Source organism: Petaurus breviceps, unplaced genomic scaffold (genome assembly GCF_028583685.1).
Source record: "Petaurus breviceps papuanus isolate PSGF00001 unplaced genomic scaffold, PetGlider_PUasm1.0 490, whole genome shotgun sequence".
Classification (NCBI taxonomy): domain Eukaryota; kingdom Metazoa; phylum Chordata; class Mammalia; order Diprotodontia; family Petauridae; genus Petaurus; species Petaurus breviceps.
In genome coordinates this window covers 28,673,247-28,685,560 of record NW_027186352.1, presented here as the reverse complement: position 1 = coordinate 28,685,560, position 12,314 = coordinate 28,673,247, and the positions used below count along the sequence as shown (strand labels likewise).

Here is a 12,314-nt window from a genome sequence, read left to right as displayed (position 1 = left end):
TGAACTTACTTTATTTATTCATTTATTTATTTTGCCAGTACATATTTTTCATTTATCGGCAGTAGAAATTCTGAAGAGTATAATGCTCTTCCACGTACATGCTCAAATTTTTTTCTTGGATTCAGTTGTCATCTCATCTAGAAATAGAAACTTTGGGTGTTTATGGTATTTAGTTACTTAAGGATATTGCACCTCTCTTTTATGATACTGCTGCTCTTACTGATGCAGCAAATGAATGAAGACATCTGGATCTAAAATACTGGAAAGATTTACTGGTACTTTCTTCATCATAGTGGTTGTTGTCCATGAAGAAATTTTTTTAAACATCTGCACACTTCTTAGATATAAGGAAAGATATGTCTGATCATTCTAAATACATCTGGAATCCATATTAAATTTGACAATGTATATAAATCATGTTGGTTCACCACTCCTTCAGTGTGGAAATGTCTTCAGAGGGGGTCTCATCAATTTGCTTCTAATGTACCATTTCCTCTCATCTCCTTTGTAGATCTCCAGATTTAAAGGCAGGTTTAGGAAAAGTTTCCAATATCCTTCTTATTCCAAAACCATTAGATTTGCACACTGTTGTCTTTTTTGTGAGACTTTTGAGCAAGCAGGACAAAGAAGTACTCTATTTCTAACCTCTATTAGAATGAAAGGAGGTGACTGCCTGCGTCCACTCCACTCCCAATTCTTAGAGGCCCATCCAGGAGAACAGGAACATGGCCACCAACCTCAAGGAAGGATCAAGATAACTATGCATAGTTGACCAGGTCTGTGGGGTAATTAAGCTCTACAATGGAAATTGTTGCTGGGGACTCTATACTGGAGGCAAGTAAAACGATGTTGTATAATGCTGTTGTGTGTAGAGGTTCATGTCCAGAGGTCTATATCCATTCTTTGGAAAAAAATGTGTTTATAGCAATAGCTTTTGCTTTTATCTGTTCCTTTATTTGTTTTCCTTGAAAAATTTTCATTTCTTCTCTCAGATATCTGTATGCCTGTTGAGCATCAGCTTCCTACTCAAATGTTATAAACCAATTGTCATTATAGGCAAACTCACAATTGACAAACTTAGGCAAGTTATCTCCTGTAAGAGTGCTTCTACTTCTTTTATAGGAGTAGATTCAGGTATTTCACGCAATATAACAATGCAGCAATTCAGATTTGGCCTGACTTTATCTCCATTCTCATCCACTTGGACTAAAGGCAATGATCGAAGAACTTCAACAATTAAATCCAAACCAGTACTGAGTTTCTTGATGTGGTCGAGGTTAGCAGCTGTTGTTATTGGCATGTACTAATCACTATCCATCTGTGATATAAGATACATGTCACTTGCAAGATTCTCTCGAGATAAGCAGAATTCCAGTGTTTTTTTTTTTTTTAAAGTACATTTCGGGGGTCTTCTTGCACTTCTTCACTTTGTTCTGTCTGGGGGTTTTCAGGTATAGACTCATATTCTGTATGGTCCAGTACCAAAGTGTTCATTTCTGTTTGGTCTGATAATGAAACTGGCTCTTGCAGGTCTGCTAACACTGCATTAGTATATGATGCATCGCCATTACTTCTGGCATTCAATCCTTCTTTGCAGGCATCTGGAGGGTGGTCTGCTATTTCTTCCCAGGCTTTGCTCACATTTCCATCAGTGGTACCACTTGCCTCCAAGTGTAACATATGATTCCCCCATACTTTTGCATTAGTGTTTAACTCTGAAACCTTGGCTGGTTCTAGATGAGAACTGTCTTTTATTTCTTGTACTTGCTGCACCTGCGGTTCAGCCACAATTTCAGTGTCCTGATTAGAAGTCATGAGCTGTCTACTTTATGACTCCTCAGAGAGTACTTTGCTGGTAATCTTCTTGTGCTGTCACAGCCGCTGCCGCTCCAGCTATGGCTTGGACTGCTGCTGCCGCTGCCGCTGCCCCTGAGAATGCTGCCGCCACCTCCGCTGCCCAACCGACCATGGGCACCTCCGCCTCCGCCGCAGCTGCTACCAGTGACCACACCACACTTGGGGACCCCGGGTGGGGGGAGGAAAAGGGAAAGGAAGGGGGAAGGAAAAGGCAGAGGAGCAGGTGGGCACTGGGAAGTAGGGGGTGGATAGGGTGGAGAGAGGCTCAGGCTGAGCAGCTGCAGTGGTGACTGTGGATGCTTCCCCTTTCAGGCCCCAAAATCAATTGAACTTACTTTAACCTGCTTGGATATGGATTGTTGTCTAGGGTGTAGTTCCTGGGGTGGGTGACCAGGTAGCAGAGCCGGTGGAGGCTTCAGAGAGGGCAGCAAAGTAATAGCTCTGGTAGCTGTGAAAACTGAAATGATTTGGGACAAAGCTCTCCTCTCTGGAAGAAGAGTTCTTCTGTGGCAAAAAGATCAAAAGTCAAGTAATTGAGTGGCAACATGAGCAAGCAAAGGAAGAAAAGTAAGCACAACAATCTGACTTTGGATTCCTTTTTGCCCGCCAAAAAGGATCAAAACATGGAACAGGAGGAAGAAAATTAAGGCAGAAATCCTGCCCCCAAAATCTTCAAAGAAAAATATGAATTGGTTACAGGCCATAGAGAAGCTTAAGAAGGATTGTAAAAAGCAAATAAGAGAAGTTGAATAAAAATTGGGAAGAGAAATGAGAATGATGTAAGAAAATCAAGATACTATTAAAAACATCCAAACAAATAAAAAAATAGAAGGCAATGTGAAATATCTCCTTGGGAAAAAAAAAACACTGAACTAGGAAATAGATTCAGGAGAGATGTTTTAAAAATTACTGGACTATCTGAAAGCCATGATCAAAAACAGAACGTAGATATCATCCTTCAAGAAATTGTCAAGGAAAACTGGCCTGATATTTTAGAACCAGAGGGCAAAATAGAAGTCAAAAGAATCCACCAATCACCTCTTGAAAAAGATAACCCAAAAGAAAACCCCTAGGAATATTATAGACAGGTTCCAGAGTTCCCAGATCAAGGAGAAAATATTACAAGCAGTGAAGAAGAAACAATTTGGACATAGTGGAAACACAATCAGGATAAAGCATCTGGCAGCTTCAACGCTGAGGAATTGAAGGGCTTGAAATATGATATTCTGGAGGTCAAAGGAGTTGGGATTAAAACCAAGAATCACGTACCCAGCAAAACTGAGTATCAGGTTTCATGTGGTCATCCAATGAAATAGAGGACTTTCAAGCTTCTCGATGAATAAACCGTAATTCAATAGAAAATTTGACATTCAGATACAAGAAGCAAGACAAGCATGAGAAGGTAAACAGGAAAAAGAAACCATAAGGAGCTTTTCAAAGTCAAACTATTTACTTTCCTACATAGAAAAATGATAATTGTAATTTATGAAACTTTTCTCAGTATGAGTTGAAGGGAATGTAAATTTATATATATATATGTAAATTTATATATATATGTATATATACATACACACATATAAGCATATATACACACATATATCTATATAGGGGGTATACGGGCATATGAGTACATATGTAAGTATTTGTACCAGTATACATAGACAGAGGCACAGGACCATTTGAATAAAAAGGGATGATTTTTTAAAAAAAGCAATTGGGGTTAAGTAACTTGCTTAAGGTTACACAGCCAGTTATTTTGTGTGGTTGTTAAGTATCTGAGACGGGAACTGATCCTGGGTCTCTGACTCCAGGGCCGGTGCTCTTACTCACTATGCCACCAGGCCACAAAGGGATGATTCTTAAAAGGTGAAATTGAGAGGTGAGTGAGAAATATAAAGAGAGGAGATGAGGAGAGACAGAAAGGGGTAAATTATCCCATATAGAAGAGACAAGAGAAAATTGTTACAAATGGAGGGGAAGAAGAAGAAGGAAAAAGGGAATGGGTCAAAATTACTCTCATTGAATTTGGTTTAGAGAGGGAATGGCATATTCACTAAATAGGGTATATCACACTACAGGAGAGTAGGGGGAAAGGGACGAGAAGGGGAATGATGGAGGGGAGGTCAGGTTGGGGGGAGGGAAGTTGGAAGCACACATTTTTGAAAAGGGACAGGGTCAAAGTAGAGAACAGAACAATTGGGGGTGGGATAGGATGGAGGTAAATATAGTGAATTTTGAAAATATATCCACTATGGAAATATTTTTTGTAGCTACACATATACAACCTATATCGAATTGCTTATCTTCCTAGTAAGGGTTTGCGATGAGGGAGGAAGGGAAAGGATCTGGAATTCAAAAGGTTAAAATCTAATCCTTAATATGCAATTAGAGCAACTATGAAATATGATTTACAGGCACTGGGGTATAGAGATCCATCTTGGCCTACTGGAAAGTTGGTGAAGAATGAGGGAGGATATAGGAGACAGCATATTGGGGGAGGGGATATTCAGTGATATGGCTGTTTTGGGGTGGTGGGTAAGAGAAAGACAGGGAGAAAATTTGTAACTAAAAATCTTGTGGAAATGAATGATGCAAACTAAAAATAAACATAAAATTTAATTTAAAAAAACTAATAAAAAAGAAAGGCACATGAAAAAAATTAAAATAAATAAAATAAAATAAAAACAATTGGATTAAAGGAACGACAGTATTCTACAACTTTTAGATCTATGAGACTACAGAGTAGTAAGAGATAAGACTTGAAAAGTTCTTAGGCCATCATTTATGTAGCGATATCCTTTTCAAGAAAAGGTGATTGAACCTTATGCTGGAGGAATTAGACTCTTTCCTGGAAACCCTGAGACATATTGATGATTTTAAGCCTTCAGGAAATTTTCATAGCATTACATCACCCTACTTCCCCATTTCATTTGCCCCTTACACAACCTCAAAACACATGGTTCCTAATTCTAGCTTTGAGAAGAGTAATCAGATCATAATACCATTACCGTTCATGTAAATTTCAATGTCCCATTCCTCCACCCACCTTTGTGATATCCTACTCCACAATATGACTGCTTGCACACTTTTTTTTCTCATGTTTGTTACCTTTTTGGAGTATAATTTTCTTGAGGATAGGAACTGTCTTATTTTTAAATTCATATATGTAGCATTATTTATAATGGAAGATACATAGTAAGGAACTTTAAATCAATCTCATTATTACTCTCATTCATTCATTAATCTGATGTCAGATGAATAATGAACAGAATTATTGGATATATAGATAAAGCAGCAACATCTCTACTGTCACTATATTTGCCATTACTGTTCTTTATTATGTATTCTTGCAAATAAAAATTTTCTATTCTACAAAGAACTATTTTATAATTATAAATTTTCAACAATTCAGATGGACATTCCTCTTCTTATATTAAGGAAAACAAGATGTATAAGATAGTTATAACTTTAAGTTAGTAAATTCATCTGTAATCCTTTAAAATTTTTATCTTTAACCTATTTATTTTAGAATAATTTTTAAAATTTTACATTGTAAATTCTTTCCTTCCTTTTAGTTCCTATTCAACCTATAGAGAAAGCAAACAATGCAAAATCAATTGTATATGTGAAAGCAGGAAAAACATTTTTCTAAATTAGCCATGCCACAGAAATAAGAAAAATAAAGTAAAAATATATACTTCAATTTGTACTCAGAGTTCATCAATTCTCCCTCCAGAGATGGATAGCATTGCTCATAATGAGTTCTTTAGAATTGTCTTGTTTCATTGCATCCATTAAAGTAGATAAGTATTTTATATGTGGTGATCAAGGCAATATTGTTGTTGCTGTATAAAATGATGTCTAAGTTCCACTCAGTTCTGCATTAGTTAATATAAGTCTCTAGACTTGATGAATGAGTCCTTTGTCAGAGAAACTTACCATACACTTTTTAAAACATTACTTAATTATGATACCTTTTAGTATGATATAGTTTCCCTTATGATACCTTTTTATAAGGTCTATTTTTTTTTCTAAGCAATCGGGGTTAAATAACTTGCTCAAGGTTACACGGCCAGTTATTATTTCTGGGTGTGGTGCTGAGTATCTGAGCCCGGATTTGATCCAGGTCATCCTGACACTGGAGCCGGTGCTCTTACTTGCTGAGACACCTGGATGCCCCTAAGCAATTGGGGTTAAGTAACTTGCTCAAGGTTACATGGCCAAGAGTTTCTGGGTGGGTGCTAGGTGTCTGAGCCTGGGATTCGATCTCCAGGTCTTCTCAACCCTGGAGCCGGTGCTCTTACTTGCTGTGCTACCTGGCCGCCCCTATAAGGTCTATTTTTGCTTTTGTTTTGTCTGATATCATGAGTGCCATTTTTGCCTTATTTTTTTACCTCTACTGAGTCATAATAGATACATCTCCACCCCTTTATTTTAACTCTGTGTATTTCTTTCTGTTTCAAATGAGTTTCTTTGAAAGAACACATTGCTCGATTTGGGATTTTGGTCTCTAATTCATTATGCCATCTTCTGTGTGTGTGTGTTTATTATTCATCATATTCACTGTTATGACTACTACACACTTCCCTCTATAATATTTTCTTCTATTTATCTTTTTTTCTCTCTTTTTAATCTGTTGTTCTTTTAAAGTCAGTTTTGCTGCTGACCACTGCCTACCATAGCTTGTACTCCCCTTTATTAAGCCCCCATCTTTTATCACTTCTTCCTCTTACTTCCCTTTTGGGTATGTTGGACTTCTATACCCAATTGAGTATGTATTCATTCTACCCTCTTTGAACCAATTCTGATGAGACTTAAATTCAAGCAATGTCCCCACACCTTCTATTACCTTCTCTATTGTAAAAGCTCTTCCTTGTGTAAATCTTTGAGATATTATTTTTTTTCCTTTTTCTTCTATCATTCAAGGAGAAAATATGGTAAGCATCCACAAAGAAATAATTCTTATATCATCAAACCACAGTTAGCATTATATAAGATTTATTACTGTGGCCAGAACCATTGTTGGGCTAGCAAGTGGTGAGAATAACAAGACAGAGGTGTAATAAATAGTCTGTTTTTTACAGGACCATTTCATACAGAGCCAAAGATGAAAGGAGCTCACAGAGTTTATAAGCCCCCCAACAGAAGATCTATGTGACCCAAAAGAATATAGACACCCCAAAAAGATGCAAAGTACAATGACCTTCCCTTAACCTTGTTTACTATTTACCCTTGCCTAAGGTTAGTTATTTATTCGGGTTGTATCATAGGCCCATATCAGGAGGCATAAACAAAAACAAAACATTACATGCCCTCTTGCTTATCTACCCTGTAATCTTGCAAGTAACTGTATAGGGCAGGAGAATATTCCTTTATTGGGGCCAAGGGATCCCAAAAGTTCTCTACATCCAAACAAGTTTATACATCCTCCTGCTTATCTGCCCTGGAACCTTTCATGTAATAATATAGGGGAGGGAAACATTTCATTAGCGGAGCCAAGGGACTCTTGAAAGTTCTCTGCAATTTATCAGTTTTCATGTCAAAGGAATGAAGGGCTTATAATATGAAACTCTGGAATTGAAGGGGGCTGGGATTAGAATAAAAATAATCTACCCAGCAAAACTGACTATAATTATTCAAGGAAATATTATATATATATATATAGTGAAATAGATGACTTTCAAGCCATCCTGATGAAAAGACCAAAGATGAATAGCAAAGTGAAGCTCCAAAGGCCAAATTGAAGAGAAGCACCAAAAACTAAAGATGAAAAAGAATTCATGAGACTCAATAAAGAGTTCCAGGAAGTAACTGCCCCATCCACTCCAGGACAAAGCCAAAAGCCACTACACCAGGAAAATGGCTGATGGATTTTCTCTTAATAATGCTATATCTGGGTGTGGAAATCGAAAGCAACAAGGTTGGCCACAAGGTCCTTGGGGAAACCAACACACAGGTCCTGGGGCATACCCAGGATCTCCTGAAGCCTACCTTGGTCGAGGAGCACCTGGGGCCTACCCTGGTCCAGGAGGCCCTGGAGCATACCCTTTTCCAACAGCACCTGGAGTCTACCCTGGACCAGAAGCACCTGCAAACTATAAAGCTCCAGGGCAGCCTAGTGCTACTGGAGCTTATCTGCCTTCAGGGCCCATGAATACCCCTAGTGGATCAACTCCTGCTGTGGCAGGCCCACTGATAGTGCCTTATGATCTTCCCTTGCCAGGAGGAATTATGCATCACATGCTGATAACTATCATGGGCAAAACAAAACCCAATGCAAACAAAATTGCCTTAGATTTCAAGAAAGAGAATGAAGTGGCCATCCACTTCAATCCCAGCTTCAATGAGGACAACAGACAAGTAATTGTTTGTAATTCAAAATTCAAAAAAATTTGGGGAAAGGAGGAAAGACAGGCTATGTTCCCATTTGAAGCTGGTAAACCATTCTAAATTCAAATTCTCATTGAGACTGTTATTTCAAGGTTGCTATCAATGATTTCCATTTGTTGCAGTACAATCATTGAATGAAAAATGTCAATGAGATCAACAAGCTGAGAATTTCTGGTGATATTAACCTTACCAGTATCTTACATGCTATGACATAAATTTAAAGAATCAGAAATATTTTTTAAGGAATTTTCCTGTAAAACATATACTTAAGCGCTTCCTGCTCATTATTTGAGAAATCTTAAAGATACTAAGACTCCATTTACTTTCTTTGTCATGGTCACACAAAATTTAATAAATGTTTGTTCACTAAATAATAAAAAGGAGACTCAATAAGGTTAAAATGTTTATATTCTTATTTGGGAAGATGATACATATAAATGGTAAGAAACAGATCATTTTTAGCATTATTAGAAGAAGTAAATATAGACAGGGGGCATGTATGTGAATTAGCTATGATCTCAATATAAGATGAGGGGTGAGACAGAGAGAAGCATCAAGATGAGGAGGCAGGGAGAGGAAGGGCAGGGGAAATTATCTCACATAAAAGAGGCATATAAGGAAGAGTTTTTATAGTATTGGTGAAAGTGGGGAGATGGGCAAAGCTTGAACCTTACTAATATTAGTAATTGTCTCAAAGAGAGAATAGCATACACACTCAGTTGAGAATAGTAATCTGTATTACCCTATAGAGAAATAGGAGGGGAAGGAGATAAGGAAAATGGATGCTAATAGAAAGGAAGGCAGATTAATAGAAGCAATGGTGAGAAGCAAACACACTTTTGAGGAAGACAATATAGAAAGAGAGAAAATCAGAAACAGAAAAATAGGTTGAAAGGAGATACATAGTTAAGGAATCATAAATTTGAGTGTTAATAGGAGTAACTCACTCATAAAATGGAAGCAGAAAGCAGAGCAGATTAAAAATCAGAATCCAATGATATATTGTTTAGAAGAAATACACTTCAAATAGAGAGATACACACAATAAAAATAAAGGACTGGAATAAAATCTATTATGCTTCAGATAAGGTAAAAAAAGCTGAAGTTGTATTCATGCTCTCAGACAAAAGAATGACAACCTTCTTCCCCACATCCCACCACCAAAAACAAAACAAAACAAACAAACAGGTAATGAAAGAGATAACTGGGGAAACTACAGCTTACTAAAAGGTACCTTTGACAATGAATTAATATCATTATTAAACATATATGCACCAAATGTCACAACACCCAAATTTTAAATGGAAAAGTTAAATGAGGTATAGGAGGGAATAAGTTGTGAAGCCATAATAGTAGGGATCTTTACTTTCCTCTCTCAGAACTATAAAATCTAGCCATAAAATAAATAAGAAAAAAATTAAGGAGTTGAATAGAATTTCAGAACAGTTAGAAATGCTAGACCTCTGAAGGGGGAAGGGGGGAAATAGCACAGAAAGGGAAAGGAATATACTTTTTCCTTAGATGTATATTGTGTATTCCCCCCCAAAATAACCATTAGGTTATAAAAAATTTACAACTGAATGAATAAAGCAGAAGTATTAAATGCACTCTTTTCAGACCAAAATACAATAAAATTACATTGAATAAAAGGTTATGGAAAATAGATGAAAAATTAATTAAAAACTGAATAATCTATTCTTAAAGGATGAGTGGGTAGAAGAGCAAGTCATAGAAATGATTAATAATTTAATTAAAAATAGTGACAACAATGAGACAACATACCACAATTTATGGGATACAGCCAAAAGAGTACTTGTGGGAATGCACTGATGCAGTCTTAATATAGATCAAAGCATACATTAATTTTTTTTTCTTTTACTGGGTGTTTTTCTTTTTAAAAATGACTGATAGGGACATGTTTTGCTGGACTACACATATATAATCTATATCTCCATATATATATCTATATCTATCTGTCTATCTATCTATCTATCTATCTATCTATCTATCTATCTATCTATCTATCTATCTATCTATCTATATATCTTGCCTTCTCATGGAAGAGTTAGAAGAGGGAAAGAGTTTGCAAATTAAAAAATCATGTTATTTTTTTACATGTGATAGAAAAATATTTAATGAAACAAAATTATATTAGGGAAAATAAAATTGCATTAACTTTTTACTTTGTTCATTATCTCTATCACAATAAGTCAACAACTTTTTGCCCACGATGTTAGATCTACATTCATTGACTTCTGAATTTTATCCCCAACTTCAAGATTCACAGTGTATGGAATATAGTAGGTGATCAGTCATAAAATCAGTAATCATTTATCAACTGCCTACAATGTGAGTATTAATAGAGTAAGTCAATTCCTACTTTCAAAGAGCTTACAAATATTCTTTAGTGGATACTTGTAAAATAAATTTTGTAACTTAGAATTGGAACTAAGAAGGTCCCCTGGGGATGACTTTGTTCATGTTTTTATTTCTGGATCAGGAATCTGAGACACAAAGATGATAACTAGTGAGCCTTTTTCCCACAGGCAGTAAGTTGTAGAGAAAAGTTCTTAGACTCCAAAACTGGCATTCTTTCTCCTATATCATGCCACCTTTCTATTGCACCCACTATTTTGATTCATTCAAACTTGGTCTATTGTTCCAACCTAAATAGAATGTTTAACCATCCGCTCCCATGACAATCTTTCAAATATCTGAGAATTTCTTGATTTCCAGTCATTCACACAGCTGCTGAAGAAGCACAAAATAAGTACTTATACATGATAGGCACTTTGTATCCCAGCTATGTGCTAGGCATACAAAGACAGATATATTGTACTCTTATCCATGCAAAAAGATTCTTCAAGAAAACCCTCTTCAGGTCTTCAAAATATATATACAATTTCTTTCACTAGCTTGATCTTTCATGTATGAGCCCAGAGATACGAATTTAATCCAAATATGTATTTTTGAAGGTCGTCTTATCTATGTAGGTTTTGCAGTCCCTTCAGTGTGTCATATTAATAAATATGACCTTCAACCTTTTTCAGGTTGAAGACCTTGACAATTTCTAAAAGATAAAGGAAACATACACACACACATGTAAGTGTGTATATATATATAAAATAATATATATAATAATGTATATATATATCATAGTGTATATATAAATATATATATATAAAATAGAGTACATGTGTGTATTACAGAGTAATATATATATATATATATATATCAAAGCATAAGATACATTACAGCTTATATATGTGTGTATAGATACCGTTTTATGTTACAATATATACACACACGGACACAGATACAGACACACATACTGTAATATATATTTATATATATATGTATATATATACATACATATATATATATATACTCTATACACTAGGGAGATTTTTGTAATCATATTACAATACACCCTTATTAATTAGCCCTACATGGAAAAGAGAAGTATTACTCCATCAGTTTTCCCCACAAAAAAATATAAAAAAACAATGAATTCACTCATTTGCATGTTAATACAATTATATTCATTTGACACATCTTTCAATCCCCCCCCCATTAATAAAACAAAGAAAATAGACTTTCTTTTTCTTTTGAATTTTCTTCACTAATTCTGTTAAGTAATATTTGTGAGATACCCTTCACAATATGTACATCATCAGTTGTGGAGAAACTTTGGCATTATTCTTGCAAATTCTATCATCTTCCAGCTGTGTTGTTATTTAAGTGATAATATCTGTTTATGAAAGAATGAAAAAGATATACTGATTAGGAGAACAATGGAAAGATTATTTTATCATACTAAGGTTACCTTTAGTGGGCTCCCATGCTGTGTGCTAAGTAGAATATAAGGAAGCAGTACTCCCAGAATATTCAGAGATAAGAGCAACTAGTTGTTTTTTGAGGATGAGATCAAGGTGATCATAAAGAGATGAAATATAGAATTAGAACTTGTCAGAATACTTCTATTCTAATCCTTAAATTATATTCCACGGTATTATTTTTTAAACTGTGGATCATTGACACTAATTATATTGTTATACATTTACCTTT

At 35.6% G+C, this 12,314-nt stretch overlaps 2 pseudogenes; one reads left to right on the top strand and one right to left on the bottom strand.

Annotated features, from left to right (window-relative positions):
* Positions 1 to 697: 697 nt before the first annotated feature.
* LOC138172103 (la-related protein 4B pseudogene) lies at positions 698 to 1,895 on the bottom strand (annotated as a pseudogene).
* Positions 1,896 to 7,702: 5,807 nt separating this feature from the next.
* LOC138172091 (galectin-3 pseudogene) lies at positions 7,703 to 8,538 on the top strand (annotated as a pseudogene).
* Positions 8,539 to 12,314: the final 3,776 nt, after the last annotated feature.